This window comes from Atheta coriaria, unplaced genomic scaffold, assembly GCF_025399875.1.
Source record: "Atheta coriaria isolate IRGN ID8LTWV9N9 unplaced genomic scaffold, Caltech_Dcor_3.1 hic_scaffold_8_pilon, whole genome shotgun sequence".
NCBI classification, from domain to species: Eukaryota; Metazoa; Arthropoda; class Insecta; order Coleoptera; family Staphylinidae; genus Dalotia; species Dalotia coriaria.
This window is the reverse complement of record NW_027045450.1, coordinates 6,669,438-6,685,753: the sequence shown is the minus strand read 5'-3', so window position 1 is coordinate 6,685,753 and position 16,316 is coordinate 6,669,438. Positions and strand designations below refer to the sequence as shown.

General features: G+C 35.5%; 1 long non-coding RNA gene across 1 annotated transcript; it reads right to left on the bottom strand.

The window, feature by feature from the left end:
* Positions 1 to 11,488: 11,488 nt before the first annotated feature.
* LOC135797890 (uncharacterized) lies at positions 11,489 to 13,086 on the bottom strand. The gene is made up of 2 exons (XR_010549641.1): positions 13,033 to 13,086; positions 11,489 to 12,776 (listed from the first exon to the last, which is right to left on the bottom strand). It is a non-coding gene; the product is annotated as an uncharacterized lncRNA (long non-coding RNA).
* Positions 13,087 to 16,316: the final 3,230 nt, after the last annotated feature.

Below are 16,316 nucleotides of genomic sequence, written 5' to 3'. Positions count from 1 at the left end.
TAGATTTGCCTCCCATTAACTCGACACATTAAACTCGTGCACAAAAAGCCGGAAATAAAACCAATAAGGCCAAAACAGAGAATGTGATTTTTTTAAAAAGCGAACATTAAATAAAATTTCATGGAAGTAGTAGACGCGCGAGGGAAAGTAGAGTAACACTATGGAAGTTTTTACTTTATAATAATGTTTGTCGCGATATAATGTGACATTATGTGACGAATGAGAGACGTGAAACATGGAAAAATGTTGGAGGAAACAACGCCGTGTCGGGGAAAGTAAACAGGTAAGTGAAATTATGATAGATTATTATCAATAATAAAATTACATGTGGGAAAATAATAGTTGGAAGGTGGGAAGATAAAGAGTGATAGATGGTTTAAAGATTTGCAGGTTTTTTTTGCATAAAATGTTAGTGGAAAATCAAAAAATCGAAAAAATAAATATTTTGAGAAAAACTTTGGAAAAAAATTTAAAACTTTGGCAAAATTGGTTAAAAATGTAAAATCAATCATATATTCTTGAAAATCATGTTTATCTTTATATTTTAAATGATTTTATAGCCTTTTAGGTTGTGAAAACGTAGTTTTTGAGGTTATATCATGTGTTTTTCTCAATTTTCGGGAAAAAATTTAAAAAAAGCTGAAAAGCGTGGCAAAACGCGCCAAATTATAAAATCCAGTAATGAAAGTCAGTTTCTGTGTTTATCTTCATGATTTAATTGATTTTCTTACTAATTTTTGTATTTTTTGACAAAAATTAGAAGAAAAAAAAAACGAAAAACTGTTGCAAACCTTGCTAAAAATATAAAATTAAAAAAGAAAAATCAGTTTTCAAGTTAATCTTTATGATTTAAATCATTATCTAACCTGTTTAATTGATATTTAAAGGGAAATACTATTTTTGAGGTTATTTTCTGTAGTTTTCTGTGTATTTCGGTGTGTTTTGGTACAAAAAATCAAAAAAACACTAAAAATTGGGACAAAACGTGTTAAAAATATAAAATCCAAAATTGCAAATCAGTTTTTATCCCGTATTTTCATGATTTATACGATTTTCTAACTTTTTACATCGAAATATGCAATAAAAATTGATTTTTTGAAGTTATATCCAGAATTTCTGTAAAATTTCCCTTTGTTTTATTGTTTATCACAACCAAAAAATCGAAAAAATAATTTATTTTCACAAAAATCACAAAAACCTCTTCATTTTTAGCAATTCCTTCATCCTCATAACCTATTTATTAACCATGTCACATACCATAACCCAATTCCTCCACAAAATGTAAATAAAATTAAATATTGATTGTGTTTCCTAACTATGTATATCAAAACGAGGATTACGATGCCACTTTAAATGCACTCGAAACTTTACAGCATTTACGTTTTCAATTTTATCACATTTACCTGATTTGCTCACATTGTTTGCGCAATGTCGGCTGGAAATTAATCAGAAAAGTTGAGCGCGTACGCGCCACGGCCGCTCGAAATTGTTTCCAATTGTGCAATTGTAGCTGTATTTACGTATGAAGTCACCCGAGACACACACAGCACACATTCATCCGCCAACAACAACACAACAACAAATAATAACAAAAAAAAAGAATATTCCTGAATTCACCCAGGTATAGAGTAGTAGAGTAGAAACTCCAATTCGCCAGCGGGGACAAGTAACTCAAACTCAAAATTACTCCGCGCTAAATTTGTAATTTTATTTGTTGCAGCAACACAATAATTTCCGCTGCTTACTGATATTAATTTATTTATGTTATAGGAGGGCGGAAGTATTGTAGATATCATCACTGAATGCTTATTCAATTAGAGGGCAGGGATGGCAAAACACATTAATTATGACGGGCGATGGCGTGCGTTTAATAAGAAAGCGCAACGCCACACTGGAAGCGGCAGGGGGGTGGCGCCCCGAAATTATTACCTTCGAAGATTGAGATTTGGGGCGCGCGCGCGCGGCGTCTTAATTAATACCTTATAAAAACGTTCCGGGAAAGGCGCAGCGCGCGTAAATCAGTTTATTAAGAAAGTGCCGGGGATTTTTTTCATTTTCATTTCGCCAATATAACGAATATTTAAGATTATCAGCTGATATTAAAAGAATATTACGTTTTATGCGCGGGCGATAAATTTTTTTCAACGATTTCCGTTGGGTTTTTGCTTGTAATTTTCAAAATATTAAAAAATTTTAAAAACTGATTTTTACAAAAGATGCGTAATTAAATATTCTTTAAATTGGTATATTTTTTAAATTTGTGCAATTAATATTTATGGAGATATTTCAATTTTTCTGAAAAATTGATTTTTTCATGTTTTTTTTCCAAAATTAATAAATCTAATAAATCTATATTCTAAATTAGAAAGGTTAAAATTATTCACTTTCCAATAAAATATTTATGTACTTCAGTTGTAAAATGAGGAAAAAATAATTTTTTTCAAGAATTTCTAAATTTTTCATTCAATTTTGAAAAAAACTTGATTTTCTAAATAAATAAACGCAAAACAAAATTTTCTAAAGATATTTTAAGACGTGTTAAAGATTAACGTGTTTATATTTAACCATAACAATTTATTTGCATCAAAATATAGTTTAAACTTTTATGTGATCAAGAGAGATTTACAAGATCTACTCTGGAAATTGCGATTGTGATGGTGATTGCAATGGACAAAGTTAAAACTTTAAAGCCGCGCGGCGCCGAAATGACAGGTAATATCAAAAATGTATTTTTTAACTTTTGGGCGCCGACCAAACTGAAATTGAAAACTTTTCAAATTACAGAAAGCGCGCCGTGTTAAACCGTGTGTGATGTGAAAAGTTTCCCACCGCGCCGAAGTTTACTTCAAGTGAGTGTGTGCCGAAAAGACATCGCACATCACATATCATTCGATTTTTTGTTTGTTTATGTAATTTTACTCTCATTTAATATGTGTACAACAGATGTGTAGATTGATTAATCATCAAAAATATAGGCAATGGAATAAAAACCAGAGAAAATGTGATTTTTTGCTAAGACTTAGTTTTTGGTTAATAAATTTTAAACGACTTGATAAATATTGATAAAATTTTGTACACATCTTAAGAAGGTAATAACTCACTGTCTCAAAAAATTCGAAGTAAAATATTAATAAATATCAATTTTATGAGAAGAAAACCATACAAAAACATGTTTAATTTTTTTTAAATGTTTTGTGGACATTTTAGCTAATTATCTATGAAACTACTTATTGTTTATTGATCAAACTTTGTAGGCAATTTAAGAACGTAGATTATTATAACGTAACTAAAATTAATAATAAAATATTGATTATATTAAAAGTTCAGCCAAAAAACTAAGAAAATTGAAAAATCAAATTCTTTGAAAAAAAACTTTTTTTCTTAATATCATTAAAACAACTTAATAAATATCGATAAAACTTTGTACACACCTTAAAAATGTAATTACTCACTGCTTTAAAAAATTTCAAAGTAAAATATAAATAATCAATAATTTTACAGCAAGAAAACCAAAAAAAAAAAAAACATGTTTAACTTAAAAAATGGTTTGTTGACATTTTAGCCAATTATCTATAAAACTATTGATTATATATTGATTAAACACTGTCAATTTGTTTGCATTTTACATTTTTGAAACGTGTACAAACTTTTATCAATATTTATTGAATCGTTTTAGAGTTATTCACAAAAAACTGAATTTTACTAAAAAAATAACATTTTTTCCTTTTTTCAACGATTTTCTGCTACAAAATATTATATTTCATTGCCAATTATTAAATAATACGTTTATAATTAAACAAATAATGATAATAGCCACATTTGAAGCCCGGCCAAACGCACTTTACGCGCCCGATTTCAAAAAGTCACTCGTTGTCCCCGGGTTCCGGCTAATCACCGTGCGAGAGTGGCGCGCTCGCGTTTTCTCATCACGTAATGTGTGCCTAAAAAACATTGAGAGAGTGAGACTATGAGGGTGGATTACGCTTTAGGGTGCAAATTGCTCCCCGCGCGAACGCACACGTCGACGAGACCCACGCACCAAGCTCTTTTTTCATACAAAGCGCGTCACGTCCGCTCTTCAAAATAAAAAAAATACACATTTCTCGCACTCTGCCGCCACCACCACCGCCACACAGCCGCCGTCGCCGTCATCATCGTTGTAGCGCACAACGCGCATTTAACTACGCATTATAATTTAATTAGTTCAAGACTCGTGGCATTAATGCGAGCAAATCTTAGCACAAAAAGCAGAAAAACAAAGAATTCACAGTGAAAAAATTGCAATTTTTAAAAGTGGTTGAAAGTGTGTGTATCGTGTAAATATTTTGCTTTTAGCAATTGAAAGCAAATAAACTAGCGCCGGAGCGCCAACGCTTATTACATAACCAATTTGGTTCCTGTTGAATTTAATATTGTTGTTGACTTTCACTTTGGCAACCAGCCGCCCCCCGAACAGGCGTCCGCCTTGCGTATGCCGCAGCAAAAGCTAAATCAATATAATTTATCGCATGTTGTGTGTGTTGCCAAATGCATACTTTTTACCATTTACCAGTTTTCAATCAATCAATATTTTCACCAATAAAATATAAAAAAATATAAAAAATGTAGAAAACGAATATTTTTGTCATTTGTATCTATCTATGTAAATCCATAGATAATGCGGATGTAATCTAAACCATTCGCATGATCAAAAAAGGATGTGCTTTTGTGCGCAGTTTTTGGACATGGCGAAGGCGCCGGGCAGAAGTGTATCCAGTTGCAGAAATCCAGCGATTGAAATGATATTAACGAACTTCGACAAAGTGTATAACTGTCGGGGAGATGTGCGCACAAAGCCCGGATAAAACTCAACTCCAACTTCGAGGAGGAAAAACTAGATATAGGAGATTTGTTTTATCCGCATGATAAAAATTTAAATCCAATATAAAAAATGCTTATTTTGGGAAAAAATAAAAATATAGAATATTTAATTTTGATGCTAATAATTTGTTATGCTGGAAAATAAATACTATACTTGCAAAACAGAAATATTTAAGTAATTCCATATTTTTTATATTTGGCTTGAGTGTTTTCTTTTCCTAAAACAGTTTTTTGTTAATAACTTTTAAACGGTTCAATAAATATTGATAAAACTTGGCACAAATATTAAAAATGTAATAATTAACCGCCTTACGAAAATTCAAAGTAAAATATTAATAAATATTAAGTTTATAGCCAAAAAATAAACAAAAACCACGTTTAAAAGTGGAAAAATGTTTTTTCCATATTTTAGCCAATTATCTATAGAACTATTGATAATACATTGATCAAACTTTGCAAGTTTGTTTAGGATGTGTATAAGTATGCAATAAATTTTAGGTTAAAATATTCAGTATTTTAAAAGTTACAGCCAAAAAACTAAACTTTTTGCAAAAAACATAAAAATTAGGATAAATTTTGTTTTTAAATCTATGAAATATCTCCGTAAATATTAAGTAACCAGCATTTGCAAAAATTTTGTATTCTAAATAAATAAACAAATTTTTCCTTAAATTTAAGAAATTTGTTAGATCCGCATTATAACAATTTAAATCCACTCTTTAAAAAACTTATTCTCTCTGCTTATTCGAAGAAAAAAATAAAACTAAACTTAATTAATAGCTAAATTGCTACGTTTATCAAATCGATAGTGTTTAGCGTAATACATCGTGAGAGAACATTTGCACCAGCCACGTGCGCCGTCGGAAACGTCGGAAACCGATCAGTCGCGCCGGATGCGAAATTAGGACAACAGGAAACCGGCACTCGATGCGAGGCGCCAACGATAATAACATGGGAAAACAATTAACCGTGATTACCTTCAACCGACCGACTAAACATCGCTTCTAATTGCTTAAGATTTGTGCATCAAATAAATTTCAATATTTTATCTCCACCCAGGCGCATTGATTTTCGACATTCGCATAGGGATCCACCCTCCAATGTTCAGGGTGCTTTTATTCCATTCCCCGAAGAGTGTAAAGTGCTCTTATTTCGCCCTTTTATAAAAAAGAGTCATAGCTTTGTGGGAGTCCCCGAAGGCATTTCAAAAGTGAAGTAAAACGCGAAATATTTACGCTATTTGCCGTCATAAATCACGAGCGAAATGCAAAAGGTGTTAATAACCGTAATTTATCTACCAGCGTGCGAATTCTAAGTGTTTTGAAGTTTTAAAATAAGCTATTCGGTGTGTATGTATAAGTGATGAATGTTAAATGTTGAACGTATACAACTTTTGCAGCTCTTTTACGCATGACTAGACATTCATTGTTTTGGCAAACTTTGTGATGCTGATTTTCCAAGAAATGTCTTACCAAAAACAAAGTGGTTGTTCGCTCTCACCGGGAGGGATTGAAACCATACACCAACGAAAAGTTTCGATATCTTGTTTCCTTTCGTCTTTTGTTCGGTTGTTGTGCCGGCGAAGAGCGCAAAGTTTTGATTAGAAATTTAGAAATTATTTAATGCGAAAGTTACCAATGCGCGAGTGTAAAATTTCCAGCGGTTACCATGAATTTCCGATTTGTCCAAGTTTTGCGGTTGTAGCATGTTGTCAAAGTTTGCATTCGACTGCCAAACGCAGCGAAATCAATCAATCTCAATGAAATGAAAAATTCCCAAATGCGCTCAGGTGGTCTGGCTGTTGTTGTTATGCTTTTTTTCTGTGTGTGTGTGTTGGTGCTTTTTTATTTCGGTGACGTGGGAAACGAGAAAACAAAAGCACCTGAAGTCCAAACTCATTACGCCAAACATAACATATCACTTCGGTGGGTGAGTGAGTGAGTTATGTTGGTTTTTTTACTCATACTGTGATTGAAGTATGTTTTGTATACCCTACGGACACGTATTAATTATGAACAATTATCAGCGCGTTGAAAACGTGTCGATTTTTCATCATTCTTGATGATTAATTAAACCGCGCAGCTGCTGCGCGAGTATCAGACGAGATAAAAGGATATAAACAAATAAAATAGGTAACCGGGGGTATCTTTAACAAATATGATGAATTTGAGGAATATTTGACTAGTAGTTTTAATGATAATTGGCTTTAAAGTAAGTAAAGTTGAAATAATTGTCATTTTTTGCAAAAAAATCGGGTTTTTTGCTATAACTTTTAAACCACTCAACATTAATTGATCAAATTTTATACACGTCTTAAGAATGTAATAACTCACAGCCCCAAGAAACTTCAAAATAAAATATTAACAAATATTAATTTTATGACAACAAAAACAAACAAAACAAGTATAAAACTTGAAAAGATGTTTTGTTTATATTTTAGACAATTATCTATGTAACTACTGATTATTTATTAATCAAACTTGGTGAGTTTGTTAAAAATGTGTATAGTTATACATTCAAATAAATTTAATGGCAAAATATTAATTATTTTAAAAGTTACGGCTAAAAAACCAAGAAAATATCAGAAATACATGAATTATTGCAAAAAAAAATCTGTTTTTTCCTAATTATTTTTAAACGACACAATAAATATTGATAAAAATTTGGAAACACTCTCTAAATGTCTATAGACACTATCTGCCGACATATTATATAAAAATATCAATAAATATTAAAGTTAAAGTAAACTAAACTAATTAAAACTAATTTGTTTATTTGCAACCAATTATCTTTAAAACTACTAATTAGATATTATTCGTATTTGGCATACTTATTAAACATATAATTAATTACCTCCTGGCAATATTTCACGAAAAAATAATAAGTATTTTCATAGTTATAGTCAAAAAACTAAAAAAAACTCATTTTTTACCTTCGCATGAATTTGCTAAAAAAAATCTCAATTTAAAAAAGCCCATTTGAGATAGTTTTACGAAGATTGCAAACATTATTTGTACAGATTGCAGTGTGTTGTCTGCTGTCAGAGTGTCCGTTCAAGCTGATTGCTTTATTCCCCCGCCGAATTTCTCGCATCGCACAGGTGGAAGCGCGAAAAGCTCCAAGGTGTCCACCGCCCGGTGATTGGATATCAAAGGCCGCGGTGCGGCGCCCCGCGGGAGCGAGATGTTAACACACAATGATGGGTTTTCCAGCCCACACGACCGTAGGCATTCTTTCCACTACCGCCGCCACCGCCGACCGATAGATTGATGTTGTTTGCAGGCCGCTCTCGACCGGCCGCCCTTTGTGTGCACGGATTTCACGCAAGTGCGACATCAAACGAAGAAGGGAAGTGATCAAGAAGAATTTATTCCGTGTTTGAACACTGAAGAACATCCGAAACCTATCTCCAGCTCCACCCAAGAACCGCAAAGAAAAAAAAAATCATCCACGTAATCGTTATTAGAAAAGAAAAAGAAGCAAAATTCCTCGACGGATCGCAGTTTGATTTCCGCTTTGATTCTGTTATAATCACATAATCACACACACTGTATAGATGTGTGTGCGGTTGGAAACTCGAGTCGAATACTAAATAATTCAGAAGATTCCTGTTTTCATTTGTTTTCTTATTTTCTTTTGTTTAGTTCAGCGTGGAAAAAGTTCGCCACGCCGCATTTCGTATTCGACGACTCGCGCGCGCGCGCCTTCAATTTGTCGAAACGCATGAAAAAGATTGATTAGTTTTTCGCCGCGGTCACGAACCGAACGATCCAGCGGAACACCGAGCGTTAAGATAATTGTATTACGTGGTGGCTGTCGGAGAGATATAGACGTAATAAACGCACGCCTACGCTCGAAACGCGCACAAGAGAAAACTTTCTAACGTGCGGTCACGTAATCTCACTCGACATTCGTTTGCCGCGCACGAGATATCAATCCATGGAAAAATAATATTTAAGACTTAAACTTTAACCAATTAAATCTCGATGTCTCTTGATTCGTAGGGCATTTTCGCGCAGCAGAAACAAAACGAATTTTTGTTCCAACGCTTTGTTTCGTTTTCTTCGCCATCAACGAAAATTGCGTGGAATCTCGATGCGAAAAGTTGTTGCATAAAAGCGACGCTTTAGTTTTCCATCGCCTGCGACGTGTAATAACACTTATTTGTCTTATTTGCGCCCGGCTAGAATTTCCCAGTCGCGCAGCGAGAAAAGAAACTCGGAATTATCTGCACGTAATTTAAATAGAATTCCGCTCACTTATGCGAAATAAAGCGCTGGCTGGCTGGCGTTGGGGAGAAGTGTAGAAGAAATCCTTGCCTGCGCCCGAAAACGAAGCGGAGAAGAAGAGTATGAAGAGAGGATGAGATGTTGGGCGAAGTGTAATGCACCAGATTGAGTTAACAATGAAGCTCGCATGCGGCGCCGCGCGTCGAGTGATCTATTTACGTAGCTGCCGTCGCCTCCAGCCGCCTCCGCCGACTGCCGCCGTGGAGAGCTAAAACAGCACAAACGTAGGATTATTTACTTTTCCGCGTCCGCGTCCAAGGCGCCCGGTAAATATTTCGATTGTCGCGCACAGTCGCCGCACTATCCACTAATAGACTCTTTCACTTAGGAATATTACAAATAAATCATTGTCGCGGAAATGTTTTATATGCTTAGACAATGGGGAATTTAATTTGGCAACAAGTTGCACATCTTGGAACTAAAATTTCAGTTTTTTGATACTTAAAAACTGAGAAAATGAAATTTTTAAGAAAAAAAAATTTTTTTTTCATAATTTTCAAAGTTTTTAGAGTTATTCTGTTATTTTATACAAAAATAAATTAAATAAATCTAAAAATAGTAATGAATATTGCCCCAGTGACTCCTTAGTTGTAAATTTTAATAATTTTTTGTAAATTGCCGAAAATTACGTTTTTTTAATAATTTTTTGTGTTAAATGTCGCAAATTCTTGCAAATAATGAAAGAATTAAGATATTTCATATGCAATGTGCTCTTTTTTAAAATAACATTGATTAAAACGATTCAAAATAGCATTTTGCCACTTTTTCATACACAAAAAGTGGTACTTTAAGCACGGTCGGTCAAGGCCGTGACTAAAGTACTTAAATCACGGGATGAAGCTTGCGCCTGCGCATTTACCTACGGCGCTGCACAAAACCATATGAAATGCCATGCGTCTTCAGTCAAACAAATCAAAAAAAAAGCAAAAATTGCCGAAAATTAACGATTTTATGATATTTTTTTTGCCTTCAATGTATTCTTTTTTTAAATAAAAAAAAATGGTTGTTTGTAAAGTAGGTTTACGATCGAGATGTTTACGTGATAACGTCTTATTGGTGATATAAGTTTTGTTTGTTGCAATTGTTGTAACACTTCACTTGCACTTCACATTTTGTTTTACTGTTAAACATTCAACGAAAACTTAACCGCACGAGAAAATCTCCATTCGTTTGTATGCCGCTAGAGTGAGAGAGACGGAAGATCGGTCAACTCACTCGAACGCTATGCCTGCCTCCGCTCGTGTGGATTCCGCGTGACAAGTTTCACGGAATGACTGGCAGCGCTCGAGATGAGACGGGAGATCGGTCCGTCTCTCTCTCGTTATAACGAGAGGGGGGTATACCTGCGATCGGCCTCGAGAGGCCTCGTGACACAGTTTCTGAACATGTCACCCGACTAAAACGATTTTAAAGACGTTATCACGTCAAAATATTAGTAAACATATCAAAATAGTATTTCTATCAAAATTTCTATAAATTTTCATCTATTTTCACTTTTCCCGCAACTTTTAAGCCTTTTTCGACAACATAACCTATTTTTTTGTTTTTCAAATATATTACTTTAGTGGCACTTGTGTGTCAAAATACATATACGCAGTTTACTAACCATATCACGTTCGCGAATTGGATTCCAAGGAAATTCGCTCGCATTCCAAGGGTTCAAAAGGACCTCGCGTCCGGGAGGATGTCGAGCGTGTGTAAAATATGCAAAACTGGCCGGCTGGTTAATGGCCGCCGGCTGAAATGTATGAAAAGTGTAATTTAATATTCGTCCGCGGTGCGTTTGTGTCCCGCGTACGGAAACAAGCGCTCGAGAAGCCGTTGCTCGCAACAAAATTATTATTTTAACCCACACCGTTTACGTGCGAATTGATTTAATTTTATGATAATTTCATTTCAACTTTTGTCCAAACTCCCACTCTCGCGCACATTTAATCTTCCACAATATGAAATTAGAATCTCTTTATCAAACGCACGGCGTAATTTTGCGGCGTAAATATTTACGTTTTTATTACGTGGAAAACTTTATCGCGCAACCAATTTGAAAAATTCAATTTGTAAAGTTTCCCTTGTGCAAACAGATATTCTTTATTGAAAGTTTGCTTAAGAACAAATTGCGTAATCAGATATTTTGCATTTCTTTCAAAACTTTCCCGTAATTTATTTGTTTTCTTCTTTTTTTTCTTGTATGAAACTGTATATTGTGACAATCAATATACGGACGCATATTGTAAGCACAGTAATGCCCTTTTTATGCACTCGGAAATAAAAATATTAACAACACGTTGTGTGTGTCGTTTGTTCCATTCAATGTTGAACAGGAACAAAAGTAGTAAACATTATGTCAACCATTTATTTCTTCGGCTTTTTTTCGTTTTCTTTCTCTATTTATAACCGCGCGCTGCACAGCTGCTTGGCTTGCGCGGCGAATAAAATTATCAAACGTGGAAATCTTCAGAACGCGCGCGCGGAGCTATTAAATCGCCTACGCTGGCGCTCGCGGACCACGAGGGGTGTCGAGGCAAACTTCCAACAATAATGTTTAACTGAAATTGCGTGTCCGTGTTCGCCGTCGTAAAAATTTATCAACGTTTAATCTAACGACCGCCGACGACCGCCTATAAAGTAGACCACTTTATTGCCCGGCGCCTCCACTACCAAAACGCTATGATAAATTGTCAAAAATAAAAATAAAACACCACATTTATAAAACTACAAATTTGCGTTACAGAAAATAAAATTTTTAGTTTAAACTCGTGGCTTAAACTCGCACTTCATCAACACTTGGTTGTACTTGGTTGTTCGTGCGGGGGCGTTTGCGGAAGCACGACATTAGCTACTAGTTAACCCGCTAACCCTCCAGCTTTGTCGCTTGTTACACGCCGAAAATCTGCCGACAATCTCATGACAATCTCGACGTTGCAAACGACGCGCGAAGAAGATCGACGTACTTGTCCCAAAACTCCCTAATTTCCTTCTCCGCTCGTGCAAGGCGCGACTGCTATAACCCTATTTTATGACTAGTTTTTGAGAGGCCAAAGTTAAGTCCTCATTTGTCAAACGCGCGCATTGTTCGAATTCTTACGCGTGTCGCCCGGATTACTTCCAAGATATTTAACCTACGCGCGCGCGGAGATTCGCTGCCGGCAGCTTGAGGCTTCGGCGAGAGAAGATCTTGCGAGTTGCGCGCTGTCCTAGGAAATAGAATTTCGAGTGGCGTTGTCTAAACATGGGTGGCGGCGATAGCGTTCGGGAGCTTGTTTGCCGAGCACTTCGCAACAACACCGACTTGCGTCAGGGCGTCATCTCGTGCAACTTTGGTGTTGGATATCCTCTATCCTAACTTATGCATCGGGGCGTATATCGCTGGATAACACGGCGTAATTTGTAATTTGATTGGAAGTGCAACAGGATGTGAAAGCTGCACGTTTTTACTGCTATATTGCCAGCAATAATCTTCAAATGTCTGCTACACATAGAAGTTGATCTAAAATAAGTTAATATTAATATTTATAAGGAAAATAAATGTATTGATACTTATTTTGATGATATTTCATTGATTTCTTGACTTAAATTGTTGTTTTTCATCATATTTTGGTTGGTTTTATGCCAAATTTGAAGTAAAACCTGTAAAAAAGCATAGATTTAATGAGTTTTACTTAATATCTTATGTTTAAACTATATTTAACACTTGAACTGCTGTTAAAAATGCAACAAGTCAAGCGTTGCAACGAAAAACGTGCTTTTTTGAGGTTAAAACACGTTTTACTCTAAATTTCTTGTTAATTTCTTAGTTTACAGATGTTTCATGCTGCTTTTCATGTACTACAATAAATTACAATGTTACTACACCAATTCTACATGATAACAACAATATAATCACCTTTTAATCACAAAATTTCATCTTAAAACCCACTTACACTTTCATGTGTTTTTGACACTTCCCAGATTAACCTTGAAACACATTTCAAGGTTCAATCTGAAAACTAGTTTAAAATTCCAACAAAAAGCAATAAATTCACAAAATGATTACGTAAGCAAGAGTGTAGACTGACCCCCCGAGTGACCTACCCCATACTTACCCCTACTAGATAGGTTTTTACGGTCTGTTACATACCTGAAACGGCATGAAACGAAACGAAGTAGCATCAGCAGCAAATAAAACACAAACCGAAACAAAAAAGCAGCGCAGCGCACTACATAAACTTGCATAGTTTCTTCCATCTGGCTGAACTGACTTGAATTGTCAGTGTGTGCCGGCGCGCGCGTGTGTCAGCATATACGATCTCGTAAAATATGCAAGTCTGGCTGCCTGTTGGTCCAAGGCTCTTCGCGGAAAACCCTCGAGAAAAATGCGCCCGCCGTTCGTCGGATTTAAATTACATTTGCACAGGTCGCCACACACGCTGCGCGCACTGCCCGCACGGAATTTATTCCTCAACACGCAGGATGCAGTAAACACTCGTGGAACACAATTAACCAACTGCAGGTGATTATTTATATCGTGGCGGAAAAATTTGTTGACAATTTAAATTCGAAATGCAGCTTTCTATTTTCCAGCACAAAATGACATGACGCGTCATTAATAATTACAACACCACCTCCAGTGCAATATGCGGGGGCCAGTCGCAGCCGTTAATTATTCGCAAAGCCTAAAAGATGCATGTTTGCACTTGCCGGTCAGCCGGAGCTGATAAATTAGGTTATGTTTCATCACCTGCTGCATCGAATCAAACAATTTGAAGAGATTTACGTCCTGCGGTCGGCCAGCTTGTGTAAATATTTTGCTAATTAATTGTTTACCGCAGTTGCGCAGGCCACCTTTGCGGATGAAATGATAACAGACTTTGATTTGATAACGAGCTATGCTTGTTTGCTTCTCATTTTACGAGAAACCCCGGCTATTGTCTTCGTGAATACGCTTTGATTCGGGCATGTGAAGGGTCTAATCAAAAATTAAACACGCTCAACGCACGATAACGAGCACCGGGTGAGTTTAAACATTTCGAATCAGATTTTAATTATGCGTATACGCACTAAAAAGACGTAAATATCTACGAGTTATGCGATAAAATCGTATTTAATGCGCTCTAATTATAACGTGAATTATAACAATCTAAAATGGGTTGTAATTCGAAATTATGTGTACATTATTGTTGTTTATGGCATGCCGCCTGGGACACGAGTGCAATTTGTCTTCATTTGCATTGCCCTCGGAGTGGAGGTCGGCATGTCGTTGCGCGGGATTATTTCCGGTTTAATATTTAAAAATTAAATTAAAGTGAAACATTGAAAACGGCGCTAGTTGAAAGCCGGTTCGGGCGGTTTATTATGTTTGAGAACAAAACGCAACCCACAACACACAGAATGCAACCAGTCAAACGAATTTATTTGTTGTGTCATATTTTCGCACGTATTTTATATGAGCTCATATACAAAGTGATAATAAAACTATTTAGTTATAAATAAAAACTTTTTAAAGTTTTTTTAGTTGAAATTTTAGTTTTTTCAAAAAAAAAATTAAAATTTTGATTTTTTAATAAAAAGTTTGGTTATTTTAGTTTATTTGAGGTTATTATTGATACACTTTGTATATTTGCTTTCATATTTCGCGATTCGCAATTTAATAATCTTTGACTTGACACGAACACGTGTTTTTATTTCGCCGGCGGTTATTCTCGCCGTTTTTCGCTTTTTCGATTCTTGCTTTTTATCATTTTTATTTCCCATTTTGACGCGCCGCGTGCCATCCGCATTTTCTTTCGATATAAATGTCACTCAAAAACGTTCCAATTAGGTTATAGCTAATCTCAAATATTCAGCAATTTGTTTGCACACAAACAGAATATAAATTCACCAGAGGGCGCTGCAAATTACCCACAAGCTAAAAATACTATAGGCAACACTGTATTCTTCGTTATGTCAAGTATTCACGCAATACTTCATTATCCATAACTCTCGTTTATTGGTTTTATTATTATTTCTTTTCTTTTCCTTATTATGCACCTAATATGATTGAAAAACTATCGATTTATTTCACAACCTGAAAAAAAAACTAAGAAAATACTCGTAAGTTGCTTTGATTACTCATATTTCCCTAGCAGTGCAAAATTTTCTTGAAATCCACTCGTAACGATTGCGATTAGCAGCGCGCATGCGATTAATTAATAACTCATTGTGCTGCGCGGACAATAAACGTCGCGGCTAATGAGAAAAATGTTGCGCACTTTTTCATCGCGTATTGTTCGATGATGGCGACGTTGATTTCGTTTCGATTATGGCAGGCGCTCTGGCCGGGAGAAATCATTGTCTTCGGCGTGTGCGCGGCGTAATTAATTCGCCGGGGCCTGGGCACAAAGCGGCGGGCGACATGCCAACTGGAATATTTGTTCACGAAAGAAAAACGCACACAGCACACCAGAAACACATCAAATGCATGTTCCGGCTCGCATTAAAATCTGACGTTAGTACATTTCGAATGGAAGCGGGACACAACCCCCACCCCCACTCCCAAGCGCCCAGCGCCCCCTAAAGTCAAATGAAATATACGTTTCATTTGTATGGGGCTTTTGTGTGTGCTTTTGACATCAGAAAAAATTATATATTATGTACGCTTATTGTTTGCTTCCCGTTTTCGTTTTATGACCTTTTGTAATACATAAAATTAAGAGATTAATTAAACTTTCCATTCAATATTAACCTCAATTCAATGTGTAAGTATAAATATTGCCTACATTTCTATTTTGTGTGTATGTAATGTACTTATATCGATTACGTTCTTGCTTACAGGTTGTAGTTCACTGTTTGTTTTTGTTAATTAAATTTACCGGAGGGTTTTCTCTATTGATCTTTCACTATTTGATGTTTCGCCCCCTCCCGCGCCGGTAGCCCTTGTTGGAACGCGATCCATTACATCGTGGCTGCCTCGGTGGTGGCTGGGAAACAAATCGTGTACATTTGTTTGCTGCGTTCTGGGGTTTTCTCTCTTTTTTTCGCTTCCTACTTCAAGCAAAACATAACGTTATCATGTGTGTAATTCAACTTTTGTTTTCTACTTTTACTTCAACGGTACGTAGGAGATAAAAACGTAAAACTTAAAGGTGAATTCTTTTTGTAGGTATTTTAGTGCTGCCATCTCACAATAAAAAGCTTTGTAAAACTAACATA